The 14,480-nt window shown below is 70.9% G+C and overlaps 7 non-coding genes across 7 annotated transcripts; all 7 read right to left on the reverse strand.

Moving 5' to 3' along the window:
• Positions 1-1,244: 1,244 nt before the first annotated feature.
• Positions 1,245-1,363, reverse strand: LOC133240737 (5S ribosomal RNA). Its single transcript, XR_009734339.1, has one exon. It is a non-coding gene; the product is annotated as a 5S ribosomal RNA (ribosomal RNA).
• A 2,015-nt stretch (positions 1,364-3,378) lies between these two features.
• Positions 3,379-3,497, reverse strand: LOC133240749 (5S ribosomal RNA). The gene has a single exon (XR_009734350.1). It is a non-coding gene; the product is annotated as a 5S ribosomal RNA (ribosomal RNA).
• A 2,013-nt stretch (positions 3,498-5,510) lies between these two features.
• Positions 5,511-5,629, reverse strand: LOC133240761 (5S ribosomal RNA). Its single transcript, XR_009734361.1, has one exon. It is a non-coding gene; the product is annotated as a 5S ribosomal RNA (ribosomal RNA).
• Positions 5,630-7,642: 2,013 nt separating this feature from the next.
• LOC133240772 (5S ribosomal RNA) lies at positions 7,643-7,761 on the reverse strand. The gene has a single exon (XR_009734372.1). It is a non-coding gene; the product is annotated as a 5S ribosomal RNA (ribosomal RNA).
• Positions 7,762-9,774: 2,013 nt separating this feature from the next.
• On the reverse strand, positions 9,775-9,893 carry LOC133240784 (5S ribosomal RNA). Its single transcript, XR_009734384.1, has one exon. It is a non-coding gene; the product is annotated as a 5S ribosomal RNA (ribosomal RNA).
• A 2,017-nt stretch (positions 9,894-11,910) lies between these two features.
• Positions 11,911-12,029, reverse strand: LOC133240793 (5S ribosomal RNA). Its single transcript, XR_009734391.1, has one exon. It is a non-coding gene; the product is annotated as a 5S ribosomal RNA (ribosomal RNA).
• Positions 12,030-14,043: 2,014 nt separating this feature from the next.
• On the reverse strand, positions 14,044-14,162 carry LOC133240805 (5S ribosomal RNA). The gene has a single exon (XR_009734402.1). It is a non-coding gene; the product is annotated as a 5S ribosomal RNA (ribosomal RNA).
• Positions 14,163-14,480: the final 318 nt, after the last annotated feature.

Genomic DNA, 14,480 nt, shown 5'->3' on the forward strand with positions numbered 1-14,480 from the left:
CACAGACACTCGCAGGCACCCACGCCACGGGAGACAGCCGGCCGGCGCAAGCGCGGCAGCCAGGGCCACAGCCATAGCACCCGTGGGAGGCCGGGGGTCAGGAGAGACAGAGACAGAAAGAGATGAAGGTTCAGAGACACACTCCCAAGACGGCGCGAGGCAGATGCAGACAGACAGACAGACAGACAGACAGACAGACACGAGCGCGCAGGCACACACGGGGAGGGAGAGACAGAGAGAGGGAGACACCGAGCGACTGACAGAGAGACGGAGAACGGGAGACGGACAGGGGACAGGGGATGGCATCCGCTCCGAGATAGACACACTGGCACAGACCGTGACACACCTCAGAGAGAGGCCGTGCGGCAGAAGCAGCTTCCCTAAGGGAGGGGGCGTCAGCCTTGGGCCGGCGGGCCCCGGCTGGACGCAGTGCCCTGGGGCTGGCAATCACCCGTGGGGACCCCCGGACTTCCTCGCATCCGAGGTCTCAAAGGTCCCCTTCGGCTTGGCCACCTACGGCGAGACCCAGCCCCCGCCCCCAGGCCAGAGGGTGAGTGCGGGAGAGTGTGTGTGTGAGTGTGTCGGTGGGCGACGGTGGGGTCTGGTCGACTGGGGGCCGGGGGGAACCCAGAATGGAGGGGACAGGGTGTGGCGGCCGGGGGTTTGGAAGTCTGTGTGGTCCTCTTGCTGTCTGTCTCTCTCTCTCCCTCTTTCTCCGTCTCCCTTACCCGTGGTCTCCGGCTCTCGACCTTTCTCGGCGGCGGTGGGGGGGTGTGTGTGTGTGCGTGACTGTTTTGTGTGTGTGTGTGTGAGTGTTGTGCGCGCGCGCCTGCGGGAGACCCAGCGGTTGCCTGCGAGGATGCGTCGAGGGGTGGGGCTGGGGACGGGCCGGGGGCTGCGGCTGCGGCGGGGGCTGGGGCCGGGGCCCCGCCCAGAAGTGCCTGAGGCCTGCCAAGGGAGCCCCAGACAGAGAGCACCCCCTCCACCCGCGCCCTCGCGGGTCCTCTGGTTTCCTGGAAGCCGAATGCGGAGGGGCTCGCGGGCCGCCCGGAGGCAACCCAGGTCTGCAGCGGGAGTCGGGGCCCCGGCCACCCACCCCGGGAGGGGCTGGAAGGCAGGCGACCGCTCTGAGCGCGGTGGGGTGCGAGGGGCCAGCGGCAGGTGGGCCTTGCGGGGGTGGGGGGCGGGCGCTAAAGGAGAGGGGAGGCAAAAGCAAAAAAAAGCAAAAAAAAAAAGAAAAGAAAAGCCTACAGCACCCGGTATTCCCAGGCGGTCTCCCATCCAAGTACTAACCAGGCCCGACCCTGCTTAGCTTCCGAGATCAGACGAGATCGGGCGCGTTCAGGGTGGTATGGCCGTAGACGGGGGCGGCTGCCGCCGGGCGCCCTAAGAGCCCTGCGCTGCGCCTGCCTTTCGCTCCGACCTGCCGCTCGGCCCAGCCGGCCGCAGCTCTCCACGGAGCGCGCGCTGCACTTGAGCTGCACGACCCGCGACCGGAGTCCCGGCGGCCGTGTGGCCGGCCGACGCCGCTCCGCCCCCCGCACACCGCCACCCCCGGCCAGCACCCGCCTGGCCCGGCCCGGGGACCACGGGGCTTCCGGGACCCGGGACCCTGGACCCGGAGCAGCCGGCCCGGCATGCCTGCGGCGGATCGGGCGTGGGGTGGGGTGGGGTGGGGTGAGGGGCGCGGGGGGGTGAGGCGGGGCGGAGGTCTTGGCGCTCTCCCACCCTGGGACCCTCCAGGCCCGGCCCCGCTCGGAGGCCGCCGCCCCCCTCCGCCACCTCTCCCCCCTCCCCGCCCCGCCTCCCCCCCCCCCCCCCCCCCACCCCACCAAGGCCTTCGCTGCTCAGGGCCACGTGGCCCCGGAGCTCTCTGGCTTCGGGGCCCGCTGGGGCCCGCGGTCCTCTGAGCCTCCCGCGGGCCTGTGCGCAGCCCAGCCGTGGCCCTGAGCGCCCATCCTGCCCGGCACCTGCCCGGTGCCCAAAGCCACCTGGAGCCACCAGCGCGGTGAACCAAGAGCTCGTCCGCCCCGCCCCTTCGCCCTCCCGAGGCCCCCCTTGCCCCCACGCCGCCCTCCAAGCACAGGACCTTCCGGAGGGAGCAGACGAGCGACATGCAGGCACACGGACAGACACACAGACACTCGCAGGCACCCACGCCACGGGAGACAGCCGGCCGGCGCAAGCGCGGCAGCCAGGGCCACAGCCATAGCACCCGTGGGAGGCCGGGGGTCAGGAGAGACAGAGACAGAAAGAGATGAAGGTTCAGAGACACACTCCCAAGACGGCGCGAGGCAGATGCAGACAGACAGACAGACAGACAGACAGACAGACACGAGCGCGCAGGCACACACGGGGAGGGAGAGACAGAGAGAGGGAGACACCGAGCGACTGACAGAGAGACGGAGAACGGGAGACGGACAGGGGACAGGGGATGGCATCCGCTCCGAGATAGACACACTGGCACAGACCGTGACACACCTCAGAGAGAGGCCGTGCGGCAGAAGCAGCTTCCCTAAGGGAGGGGGCGTCAGCCTTGGGCCGGCGGGCCCCGGCTGGACGCAGTGCCCTGGGGCTGGCAATCACCCGTGGGGACCCCCGGACTTCCTCGCATCCGAGGTCTCAAAGGTCCCCTTCGGCTTGGCCACCTACGGCGAGACCCAGCCCCCGCCCCCAGGCCAGAGGGTGAGTGCGGGAGAGTGTGTGTGTGAGTGTGTCGGTGGGCGACGGTGGGGTCTGGTCGACTGGGGGCCGGGGGAACCCAGAATGGAGGGGACAGGGTGTGGCGGCCGGGGGTTTGGAAGTCTGTGTGGTCCTCTTGCTGTCTGTCTCTCTCTCTCCCTCTTTCTCCGTCTCCCTTACCCGTGGTCTCCGGCTCTCGACCTTTCTCGGCGGCGGTGGGGGGGTGTGTGTGTGTGCGTGACTGTTTTGTGTGTGTGTGTGTGAGTGTTGTGCGCGCGCGCCTGCGGGAGACCCAGCGGTTGCCTGCGAGGATGCGTCGAGGGGTGGGGCTGGGGACGGGCCGGGGGCTGCGGCTGCGGCGGGGGCTGGGGCCGGGGCCCCGCCCAGAAGTGCCTGAGGCCTGCCAAGGGAGCCCCAGACAGAGAGCACCCCCTCCACCCGCGCCCTCGCGGGTCCTCTGGTTTCCTGGAAGCCGAATGCGGAGGGGCTCGCGGGCCGCCCGGAGGCAACCCAGGTCTGCAGCGGGAGTCGGGGCCCCGGCCACCCACCCCGGGAGGGGCTGGAAGGCAGGCGACCGCTCTGAGCGCGGTGGGGTGCGAGGGGCCAGCGGCAGGTGGGCCTTGCGGGGGTGGGGGGCGGGCGCTAAAGGAGAGGGGAGGCAAAAGCAAAAAAAAGCAAAAAAAAAAAGAAAAGAAAAGCCTACAGCACCCGGTATTCCCAGGCGGTCTCCCATCCAAGTACTAACCAGGCCCGACCCTGCTTAGCTTCCGAGATCAGACGAGATCGGGCGCGTTCAGGGTGGTATGGCCGTAGACGGGGGCGGCTGCCGCCGGGCGCCCTAAGAGCCCTGCGCTGCGCCTGCCTTTCGCTCCGACCTGCCGCTCGGCCCAGCCGGCCGCAGCTCTCCACGGAGCGCGCGCTGCACTTGAGCTGCACGACCCGCGACCGGAGTCCCGGCGGCCGTGTGGCCGGCCGACGCCGCTCCGCCCCCCGCACACCGCCACCCCCGGCCAGCACCCGCCTGGCCCGGCCCGGGGACCACGGGGCTTCCGGGACCCGGGACCCTGGACCCGGAGCAGCCGGCCCGGCATGCCTGCGGCGGATCGGGCGTGGGGTGGGGTGGGGTGGGGTGAGGGGCGCGGAGGGGTGAGGCGGGGCGGAGGTCTTGGCGCTCTCCCACCCTGGGACCCTCCAGGCCCGGCCCCGCTCGGAGGCCGCCGCCCCCCTCCGCCACCTCTCCCCCCTCCCCGCCCCGCCTCCCCCCCCCCCCCCCCACCCCACCAAGGCCTTCGCTGCTCAGGGCCACGTGGCCCCGGAGCTCTCTGGCTTCGGGGCCCGCTGGGGCCCGCGGTCCTCTGAGCCTCCCGCGGGCCTGTGCGCAGCCCAGCCGTGGCCCTGAGCGCCCATCCTGCCCGGCACCTGCCCGGTGCCCAAAGCCACCTGGAGCCACCAGCGCGGTGAACCAAGAGCTCGTCCGCCCCGCCCCTTCGCCCTCCCGAGGCCCCCCTTGCCCCCACGCCGCCCTCCAAGCACAGGACCTTCCGGAGGGAGCAGACGAGCGACATGCAGGCACACGGACAGACACACAGACACTCGCAGGCACCCACGCCACGGGAGACAGCCGGCCGGCGCAAGCGCGGCAGCCAGGGCCACAGCCATAGCACCCGTGGGAGGCCGGGGGTCAGGAGAGACAGAGACAGAAAGAGATGAAGGTTCAGAGACACACTCCCAAGACGGCGCGAGGCAGATGCAGACAGACAGACAGACAGACAGACAGACAGACACGAGCGCGCAGGCACACACGGGGAGGGAGAGACAGAGAGAGGGAGACACCGAGCGACTGACAGAGAGACGGAGAACGGGAGACGGACAGGGGACAGGGGATGGCATCCGCTCCGAGATAGACACACTGGCACAGACCGTGACACACCTCAGAGAGAGGCCGTGCGGCAGAAGCAGCTTCCCTAAGGGAGGGGGCGTCAGCCTTGGGCCGGCGGGCCCCGGCTGGACGCAGTGCCCTGGGGCTGGCAATCACCCGTGGGGACCCCCGGACTTCCTCGCATCCGAGGTCTCAAAGGTCCCCTTCGGCTTGGCCACCTACGGCGAGACCCAGCCCCCGCCCCCAGGCCAGAGGGTGAGTGCGGGAGAGTGTGTGTGTGAGTGTGTCGGTGGGCGACGGTGGGGTCTGGTCGACTGGGGGCCGGGGGGAACCCAGAATGGAGGGGACAGGGTGTGGCGGCCGGGGGTTTGGAAGTCTGTGTGGTCCTCTTGCTGTCTGTCTCTCTCTCTCCCTCTTTCTCCGTCTCCCTTACCCGTGGTCTCCGGCTCTCGACCTTTCTCGGCGGCGGTGGGGGGGTGTGTGTGTGTGCGTGACTGTTTTGTGTGTGTGTGTGTGAGTGTTGTGCGCGCGCGCCTGCGGGAGACCCAGCGGTTGCCTGCGAGGATGCGTCGAGGGGTGGGGCTGGGGACGGGCCGGGGGCTGCGGCTGCGGCGGGGGCTGGGGCCGGGGCCCCGCCCAGAAGTGCCTGAGGCCTGCCAAGGGAGCCCCAGACAGAGAGCACCCCCTCCACCCGCGCCCTCGCGGGTCCTCTGGTTTCCTGGAAGCCGAATGCGGAGGGGCTCGCGGGCCGCCCGGAGGCAACCCAGGTCTGCAGCGGGAGTCGGGGCCCCGGCCACCCACCCCGGGAGGGGCTGGAAGGCAGGCGACCGCTCTGAGCGCGGTGGGGTGCGAGGGGCCAGCGGCAGGTGGGCCTTGCGGGGGTGGGGGGCGGGCGCTAAAGGAGAGGGGAGGCAAAAGCAAAAAAAAGCAAAAAAAAAAAGAAAAGAAAAGCCTACAGCACCCGGTATTCCCAGGCGGTCTCCCATCCAAGTACTAACCAGGCCCGACCCTGCTTAGCTTCCGAGATCAGACGAGATCGGGCGCGTTCAGGGTGGTATGGCCGTAGACGGGGGCGGCTGCCGCCGGGCGCCCTAAGAGCCCTGCGCTGCGCCTGCCTTTCGCTCCGACCTGCCGCTCGGCCCAGCCGGCCGCAGCTCTCCACGGAGCGCGCGCTGCACTTGAGCTGCACGACCCGCGACCGGAGTCCCGGCGGCCGTGTGGCCGGCCGACGCCGCTCCGCCCCCCGCACACCGCCACCCCCGGCCAGCACCCGCCTGGCCCGGCCCGGGGACCACGGGGCTTCCGGGACCCGGGACCCTGGACCCGGAGCAGCCGGCCCGGCATGCCTGCGGCGGATCGGGCGTGGGGTGGGGTGGGGTGGGGTGAGGGGCGCGGAGGGGTGAGGCGGGGCGGAGGTCTTGGCGCTCTCCCACCCTGGGACCCTCCAGGCCCGGCCCCGCTCGGAGGCCGCCGCCCCCCTCCGCCACCTCTCCCCCTCCCCGCCCCGCCTCCCCTCCCCCCCCCCCCACCCCACCAAGGCCTTCGCTGCTCAGGGCCACGTGGCCCCGGAGCTCTCTGGCTTCGGGGCCCGCTGGGGCCCGCGGTCCTCTGAGCCTCCCGCGGGCCTGTGCGCAGCCCAGCCGTGGCCCTGAGCGCCCATCCTGCCCGGCACCTGCCCGGTGCCCAAAGCCACCTGGAGCCACCAGCGCGGTGAACCAAGAGCTCGTCCGCCCCGCCCCTTCGCCCTCCCGAGGCCCCCCTTGCCCCCACGCCGCCCTCCAAGCACAGGACCTTCCGGAGGGAGCAGACGAGCGACATGCAGGCACACGGACAGACACACAGACACTCGCAGGCACCCACGCCACGGGAGACAGCCGGCCGGCGCAAGCGCGGCAGCCAGGGCCACAGCCATAGCACCCGTGGGAGGCCGGGGGTCAGGAGAGACAGAGACAGAAAGAGATGAAGGTTCAGAGACACACTCCCAAGACGGCGCGAGGCAGATGCAGACAGACAGACAGACAGACAGACAGACAGACACGAGCGCGCAGGCACACACGGGGAGGGAGAGACAGAGAGAGGGAGACACCGAGCGACTGACAGAGAGACGGAGAACGGGAGACGGACAGGGGACAGGGGATGGCATCCGCTCCGAGATAGACACACTGGCACAGACCGTGACACACCTCAGAGAGAGGCCGTGCGGCAGAAGCAGCTTCCCTAAGGGAGGGGGCGTCAGCCTTGGGCCGGCGGGCCCCGGCTGGACGCAGTGCCCTGGGGCTGGCAATCACCCGTGGGGACCCCCGGACTTCCTCGCATCCGAGGTCTCAAAGGTCCCCTTCGGCTTGGCCACCTACGGCGAGACCCAGCCCCCGCCCCCAGGCCAGAGGGTGAGTGCGGGAGAGTGTGTGTGTGAGTGTGTCGGTGGGCGACGGTGGGGTCTGGTCGACTGGGGGCCGGGGGGAACCCAGAATGGAGGGGACAGGGTGTGGCGGCCGGGGGTTTGGAAGTCTGTGTGGTCCTCTTGCTGTCTGTCTCTCTCTCTCCCTCTTTCTCCGTCTCCCTTACCCGTGGTCTCCGGCTCTCGACCTTTCTCGGCGGCGGTGGGGGGGTGTGTGTGTGTGCGTGACTGTTTTGTGTGTGTGTGTGTGAGTGTTGTGCGCGCGCGCCTGCGGGAGACCCAGCGGTTGCCTGCGAGGATGCGTCGAGGGGTGGGGCTGGGGACGGGCCGGGGGCTGCGGCTGCGGCGGGGGCTGGGGCCGGGGCCCCGCCCAGAAGTGCCTGAGGCCTGCCAAGGGAGCCCCAGACAGAGAGCACCCCCTCCACCCGCGCCCTCGCGGGTCCTCTGGTTTCCTGGAAGCCGAATGCGGAGGGGCTCGCGGGCCGCCCGGAGGCAACCCAGGTCTGCAGCGGGAGTCGGGGCCCCGGCCACCCACCCCGGGAGGGGCTGGAAGGCAGGCGACCGCTCTGAGCGCGGTGGGGTGCGAGGGGCCAGCGGCAGGTGGGCCTTGCGGGGGTGGGGGGCGGGCGCTAAAGGAGAGGGGAGGCAAAAGCAAAAAAAAGCAAAAAAAAAAAGAAAAGAAAAGCCTACAGCACCCGGTATTCCCAGGCGGTCTCCCATCCAAGTACTAACCAGGCCCGACCCTGCTTAGCTTCCGAGATCAGACGAGATCGGGCGCGTTCAGGGTGGTATGGCCGTAGACGGGGGCGGCTGCCGCCGGGCGCCCTAAGAGCCCTGCGCTGCGCCTGCCTTTCGCTCCGACCTGCCGCTCGGCCCAGCCGGCCGCAGCTCTCCACGGAGCGCGCGCTGCACTTGAGCTGCACGACCCGCGACCGGAGTCCCGGCGGCCGTGTGGCCGGCCGACGCCGCTCCGCCCCCCGCACACCGCCACCCCCGGCCAGCACCCGCCTGGCCCGGCCCGGGGACCACGGGGCTTCCGGGACCCGGGACCCTGGACCCGGAGCAGCCGGCCCGGCATGCCTGCGGCGGATCGGGCGTGGGGTGGGGTGGGGTGGGGTGAGGGGCGCGGAGGGGTGAGGCGGGGCGGAGGTCTTGGCGCTCTCCCACCCTGGGACCCTCCAGGCCCGGCCCCGCTCGGAGGCCGCCGCCCCCCTCCGCCACCTCTCCCCCCTCCCCGCCCCGCCTCCCCTCCCCCCCCCCCACCCCACCAAGGCCTTCGCTGCTCAGGGCCACGTGGCCCCGGAGCTCTCTGGCTTCGGGGCCCGCTGGGGCCCGCGGTCCTCTGAGCCTCCCGCGGGCCTGTGCGCAGCCCAGCCGTGGCCCTGAGCGCCCATCCTGCCCGGCACCTGCCCGGTGCCCAAAGCCACCTGGAGCCACCAGCGCGGTGAACCAAGAGCTCGTCCGCCCCGCCCCTTCGCCCTCCCGAGGCCCCCCTTGCCCCCACGCCGCCCTCCAAGCACAGGACCTTCCGGAGGGAGCAGACGAGCGACATGCAGGCACACGGACAGACACACAGACACTCGCAGGCACCCACGCCACGGGAGACAGCCGGCCGGCGCAAGCGCGGCAGCCAGGGCCACAGCCATAGCACCCGTGGGAGGCCGGGGGTCAGGAGAGACAGAGACAGAAAGAGATGAAGGTTCAGAGACACACTCCCAAGACGGCGCGAGGCAGATGCAGACAGACAGACAGACAGACAGACAGACAGACACGAGCGCGCAGGCACACACGGGGAGGGAGAGACAGAGAGAGGGAGACACCGAGCGACTGACAGAGAGACGGAGAACGGGAGACGGACAGGGGACAGGGGATGGCATCCGCTCCGAGATAGACACACTGGCACAGACCGTGACACACCTCAGAGAGAGGCCGTGCGGCAGAAGCAGCTTCCCTAAGGGAGGGGGCGTCAGCCTTGGGCCGGCGGGCCCCGGCTGGACGCAGTGCCCTGGGGCTGGCAATCACCCGTGGGGACCCCCGGACTTCCTCGCATCCGAGGTCTCAAAGGTCCCCTTCGGCTTGGCCACCTACGGCGAGACCCAGCCCCCGCCCCCAGGCCAGAGGGTGAGTGCGGGAGAGTGTGTGTGTGAGTGTGTCGGTGGGCGACGGTGGGGTCTGGTCGACTGGGGGCCGGGGGGAACCCAGAATGGAGGGGACAGGGTGTGGCGGCCGGGGGTTTGGAAGTCTGTGTGGTCCTCTTGCTGTCTGTCTCTCTCTCTCCCTCTTTCTCCGTCTCCCTTACCCGTGGTCTCCGGCTCTCGACCTTTCTCGGCGGCGGTGGGGGGGTGTGTGTGTGTGCGTGACTGTTTTGTGTGTGTGTGTGTGAGTGTTGTGCGCGCGCGCCTGCGGGAGACCCAGCGGTTGCCTGCGAGGATGCGTCGAGGGGTGGGGCTGGGGACGGGCCGGGGGCTGCGGCTGCGGCGGGGGCTGGGGCCGGGGCCCCGCCCAGAAGTGCCTGAGGCCTGCCAAGGGAGCCCCAGACAGAGAGCACCCCCTCCACCCGCGCCCTCGCGGGTCCTCTGGTTTCCTGGAAGCCGAATGCGGAGGGGCTCGCGGGCCGCCCGGAGGCAACCCAGGTCTGCAGCGGGAGTCGGGGCCCCGGCCACCCACCCCGGGAGGGGCTGGAAGGCAGGCGACCGCTCTGAGCGCGGTGGGGTGCGAGGGGCCAGCGGCAGGTGGGCCTTGCGGGGGTGGGGGGCGGGCGCTAAAGGAGAGGGGAGGCAAAAGCAAAAAAAAGCAAAAAAAAAAAGAAAAGAAAAGCCTACAGCACCCGGTATTCCCAGGCGGTCTCCCATCCAAGTACTAACCAGGCCCGACCCTGCTTAGCTTCCGAGATCAGACGAGATCGGGCGCGTTCAGGGTGGTATGGCCGTAGACGGGGGCGGCTGCCGCCGGGCGCCCTAAGAGCCCTGCGCTGCGCCTGCCTTTCGCTCCGACCTGCCGCTCGGCCCAGCCGGCCGCAGCTCTCCACGGAGCGCGCGCTGCACTTGAGCTGCACGACCCGCGACCGGAGTCCCGGCGGCCGTGTGGCCGGCCGACGCCGCTCCGCCCCCCGCACACCGCCACCCCCGGCCAGCACCCGCCTGGCCCGGCCCGGGGACCACGGGGCTTCCGGGACCCGGGACCCTGGACCCGGAGCAGCCGGCCCGGCATGCCTGCGGCGGATCGGGCGTGGGGTGGGGTGGGGTGGGGTGAGGGGCGCGGAGGGGTGAGGCGGGGCGGAGGTCTTGGCGCTCTCCCACCCTGGGACCCTCCAGGCCCGGCCCCGCTCGGAGGCCGCCGCCCCCCTCCGCCACCTCTCCCCCCTCCCCGCCCCGCCTCCCCTCCCCCCCCCCCCCCCACCCCACCAAGGCCTTCGCTGCTCAGGGCCACGTGGCCCCGGAGCTCTCTGGCTTCGGGGCCCGCTGGGGCCCGCGGTCCTCTGAGCCTCCCGCGGGCCTGTGCGCAGCCCAGCCGTGGCCCTGAGCGCCCATCCTGCCCGGCACCTGCCCGGTGCCCAAAGCCACCTGGAGCCACCAGCGCGGTGAACCAAGAGCTCGTCCGCCCCGCCCCTTCGCCCTCCCGAGGCCCCCCTTGCCCCCACGCCGCCCTCCAAGCACAGGACCTTCCGGAGGGAGCAGACGAGCGACATGCAGGCACACGGACAGACACACAGACACTCGCAGGCACCCACGCCACGGGAGACAGCCGGCCGGCGCAAGCGCGGCAGCCAGGGCCACAGCCATAGCACCCGTGGGAGGCCGGGGGTCAGGAGAGACAGAGACAGAAAGAGATGAAGGTTCAGAGACACACTCCCAAGACGGCGCGAGGCAGATGCAGACAGACAGACAGACAGACAGACAGACAGACACGAGCGCGCAGGCACACACGGGGAGGGAGAGACAGAGAGAGGGAGACACCGAGCGACTGACAGAGAGACGGAGAACGGGAGACGGACAGGGGACAGGGGATGGCATCCGCTCCGAGATAGACACACTGGCACAGACCGTGACACACCTCAGAGAGAGGCCGTGCGGCAGAAGCAGCTTCCCTAAGGGAGGGGGCGTCAGCCTTGGGCCGGCGGGCCCCGGCTGGACGCAGTGCCCTGGGGCTGGCAATCACCCGTGGGGACCCCCGGACTTCCTCGCATCCGAGGTCTCAAAGGTCCCCTTCGGCTTGGCCACCTACGGCGAGACCCAGCCCCCGCCCCCAGGCCAGAGGGTGAGTGCGGGAGAGTGTGTGTGTGAGTGTGTCGGTGGGCGACGGTGGGGTCTGGTCGACTGGGGGCCGGGGGGAACCCAGAATGGAGGGGACAGGGTGTGGCGGCCGGGGGTTTGGAAGTCTGTGTGGTCCTCTTGCTGTCTGTCTCTCTCTCTCCCTCTTTCTCCGTCTCCCTTACCCGTGGTCTCCGGCTCTCGACCTTTCTCGGCGGCGGTGGGGGGGTGTGTGTGTGTGCGTGACTGTTTTGTGTGTGTGTGTGTGAGTGTTGTGCGCGCGCGCCTGCGGGAGACCCAGCGGTTGCCTGCGAGGATGCGTCGAGGGGTGGGGCTGGGGACGGGCCGGGGGCTGCGGCTGCGGCGGGGGCTGGGGCCGGGGCCCCGCCCAGAAGTGCCTGAGGCCTGCCAAGGGAGCCCCAGACAGAGAGCACCCCCTCCACCCGCGCCCTCGCGGGTCCTCTGGTTTCCTGGAAGCCGAATGCGGAGGGGCTCGCGGGCCGCCCGGAGGCAACCCAGGTCTGCAGCGGGAGTCGGGGCCCCGGCCACCCACCCCGGGAGGGGCTGGAAGGCAGGCGACCGCTCTGAGCGCGGTGGGGTGCGAGGGGCCAGCGGCAGGTGGGCCTTGCGGGGGTGGGGGGCGGGCGCTAAAGGAGAGGGGAGGCAAAAGCAAAAAAAAGCAAAAAAAAAAAGAAAAGAAAAGCCTACAGCACCCGGTATTCCCAGGCGGTCTCCCATCCAAGTACTAACCAGGCCCGACCCTGCTTAGCTTCCGAGATCAGACGAGATCGGGCGCGTTCAGGGTGGTATGGCCGTAGACGGGGGCGGCTGCCGCCGGGCGCCCTAAGAGCCCTGCGCTGCGCCTGCCTTTCGCTCCGACCTGCCGCTCGGCCCAGCCGGCCGCAGCTCTCCACGGAGCGCGCGCTGCACTTGAGCTGCACGACCCGCGACCGGAGTCCCGGCGGCCGTGTGGCCGGCCGACGCCGCTCCGCCCCCCGCACACCGCCACCCCCGGCCAGCACCCGCCTGGCCCGGCCCGGGGACCACGGGGCTTCCGGGACCCGGGACCCTGGACCCGGAGCAGCCGGCCCGGCATGCCTGCGGCGGATCGGGCGTGGGGTGGGGTGGGGTGGGGTGAGGGGCGCGGAGGGGTGAGGCGGGGCGGAGGTCTTGGCGCTCTCCCACCCTGGGACCCTCCAGGCCCGGCCCCGCTCGGAGGCCGCCGCCCCCCTCCGCCACCTCTCCCCCTCCCCGCCCCGCCTCCCCTCCCCCCTCCCCCCACCCCACCAAGGCCTTCGCTGCTCAGGGCCACGTGGCCCCGGAGCTCTCTGGCTTCGGGGCCCGCTGGGGCCCGCGGTCCTCTGAGCCTCCCGCGGGCCTGTGCGCAGCCCAGCCGTGGCCCTGAGCGCCCATCCTGCCCGGCACCTGCCCGGTGCCCAAAGCCACCTGGAGCCACCAGCGCGGTGAACCAAGAGCTCGTCCGCCCCGCCCCTTCGCCCTCCCGAGGCCCCCCTTGCCCCCACGCCGCCCTCCAAGCACAGGACCTTCCGGAGGGAGCAGACGAGCGACATGCAGGCACACGGACAGACACACAGACACTCGCAGGCACCCACGCCACGGGAGACAGCCGGCCGGCGCAAGCGCGGCAGCCAGGGCCACAGCCATAGCACCCGTGGGAGGCCGGGGGTCAGGAGAGACAGAGACAGAAAGAGATGAAGGTTCAGAGACACACTCCCAAGACGGCGCGAGGCAGATGCAGACAGACAGACAGACAGACAGACAGACAGACACGAGCGCGCAGGCACACACGGGGAGGGAGAGACAGAGAGAGGGAGACACCGAGCGACTGACAGAGAGACGGAGAACGGGAGACGGACAGGGGACAGGGGATGGCATCCGCTCCGAGATAGACACACTGGCACAGACCGTGACACACCTCAGAGAGAGGCCGTGCGGCAGAAGCAGCTTCCCTAAGGGAGGGGGCGTCAGCCTTGGGCCGGCGGGCCCCGGCTGGACGCAGTGCCCTGGGGCTGGCAATCACCCGTGGGGACCCCCGGACTTCCTCGCATCCGAGGTCTCAAAGGTCCCCTTCGGCTTGGCCACCTACGGCGAGACCCAGCCCCCGCCCCCAGGCCAGAGGGTGAGTGCGGGAGAGTGTGTGTGTGAGTGTGTCGGTGGGCGACGGTGGGGTCTGGTCGACTGGGGGCCGGGGGGAACCCAGAATGGAGGGGACAGGGTGTGGCGGCCGGGGGTTTGGAAGTCTGTGTGGTCCTCTTGCTGTCTGTCTCTCTCTCTCCCTCTTTCTCCGTCTCCCTTACCCGTGGTCTCCGGCTCTCGACCTTTCTCGGCGGCGGTGGGGGGGTGTGTGTGTGTGCGTGACTGTTTTGTGTGTGTGTGTGTGAGTGTTGTGCGCGCGCGCCTGCGGGAGACCCAGCGGTTGCCTGCGAGGATGCGTCGAGGGGTGGGGCTGGGGACGGGCCGGGGGCTGCGGCTGCGGCGGGGGCTGGGGCCGGGGCCCCGCCCAGAAGTGCCTGAGGCCTGCCAAGGGAGCCCCAGACAGAGAGCACCCCCTCCACCCGCGCCCTCGCGGGTCCTCTGGTTTCCTGGAAGCCGAATGCGGAGGGGCTCGCGGGCCGCCCGGAGGCAACCCAGGTCTGCAGCGGGAGTCGGGGCCCCGGCCACCCACCCCGGGAGGGGCTGGAAGGCAGGCGACCGCTCTGAGCGCGGTGGGGTGCGAGGGGCCAGCGGCAGGTGGGCCTTGCGGGGGTGGGGGGCGGGCGCTAAAGGAGAGGGGAGGCAAAAGCAAAAAAAAGCAAAAAAAAAAAGAAAAGAAAAGCCTACAGCACCCGGTATTCCCAGGCGGTCTCCCATCCAAGTACTAACCAGGCCCGACCCTGCTTAGCTTCCGAGATCAGACGAGATCGGGCGCGTTCAGGGTGGTATGGCCGTAGACGGGGGCGGCTGCCGCCGGGCGCCCTAAGAGCCCTGCGCTGCGCCTGCCTTTCGCTCCGACCTGCCGCTCGGCCCAGCCGGCCGCAGCTCTCCACGGAGCGCGCGCTGCACTTGAGCTGCACGACCCGCGACCGGAGTCCCGGCGGCCGTGTGGCCGGCCGACGCCGCTCCGCCCCCCGCACACCGCCACCCCCGGCCAGCACCCGCCTGGCCCGGCCCGGGGACCACGGGGCTTCCGGGACCCGGGACCCTGGACCCGGAGCAGCCGGCCCGGCATGCCTGCGGCGGATCGGGCGTGGGGTGGGGTGGGGTGGGGTGA

Source organism: Bos javanicus, chromosome 28, assembly GCF_032452875.1.
Source record: "Bos javanicus breed banteng chromosome 28, ARS-OSU_banteng_1.0, whole genome shotgun sequence".
NCBI lineage: Eukaryota > Metazoa > Chordata > Mammalia > Artiodactyla > Bovidae > Bos > Bos javanicus.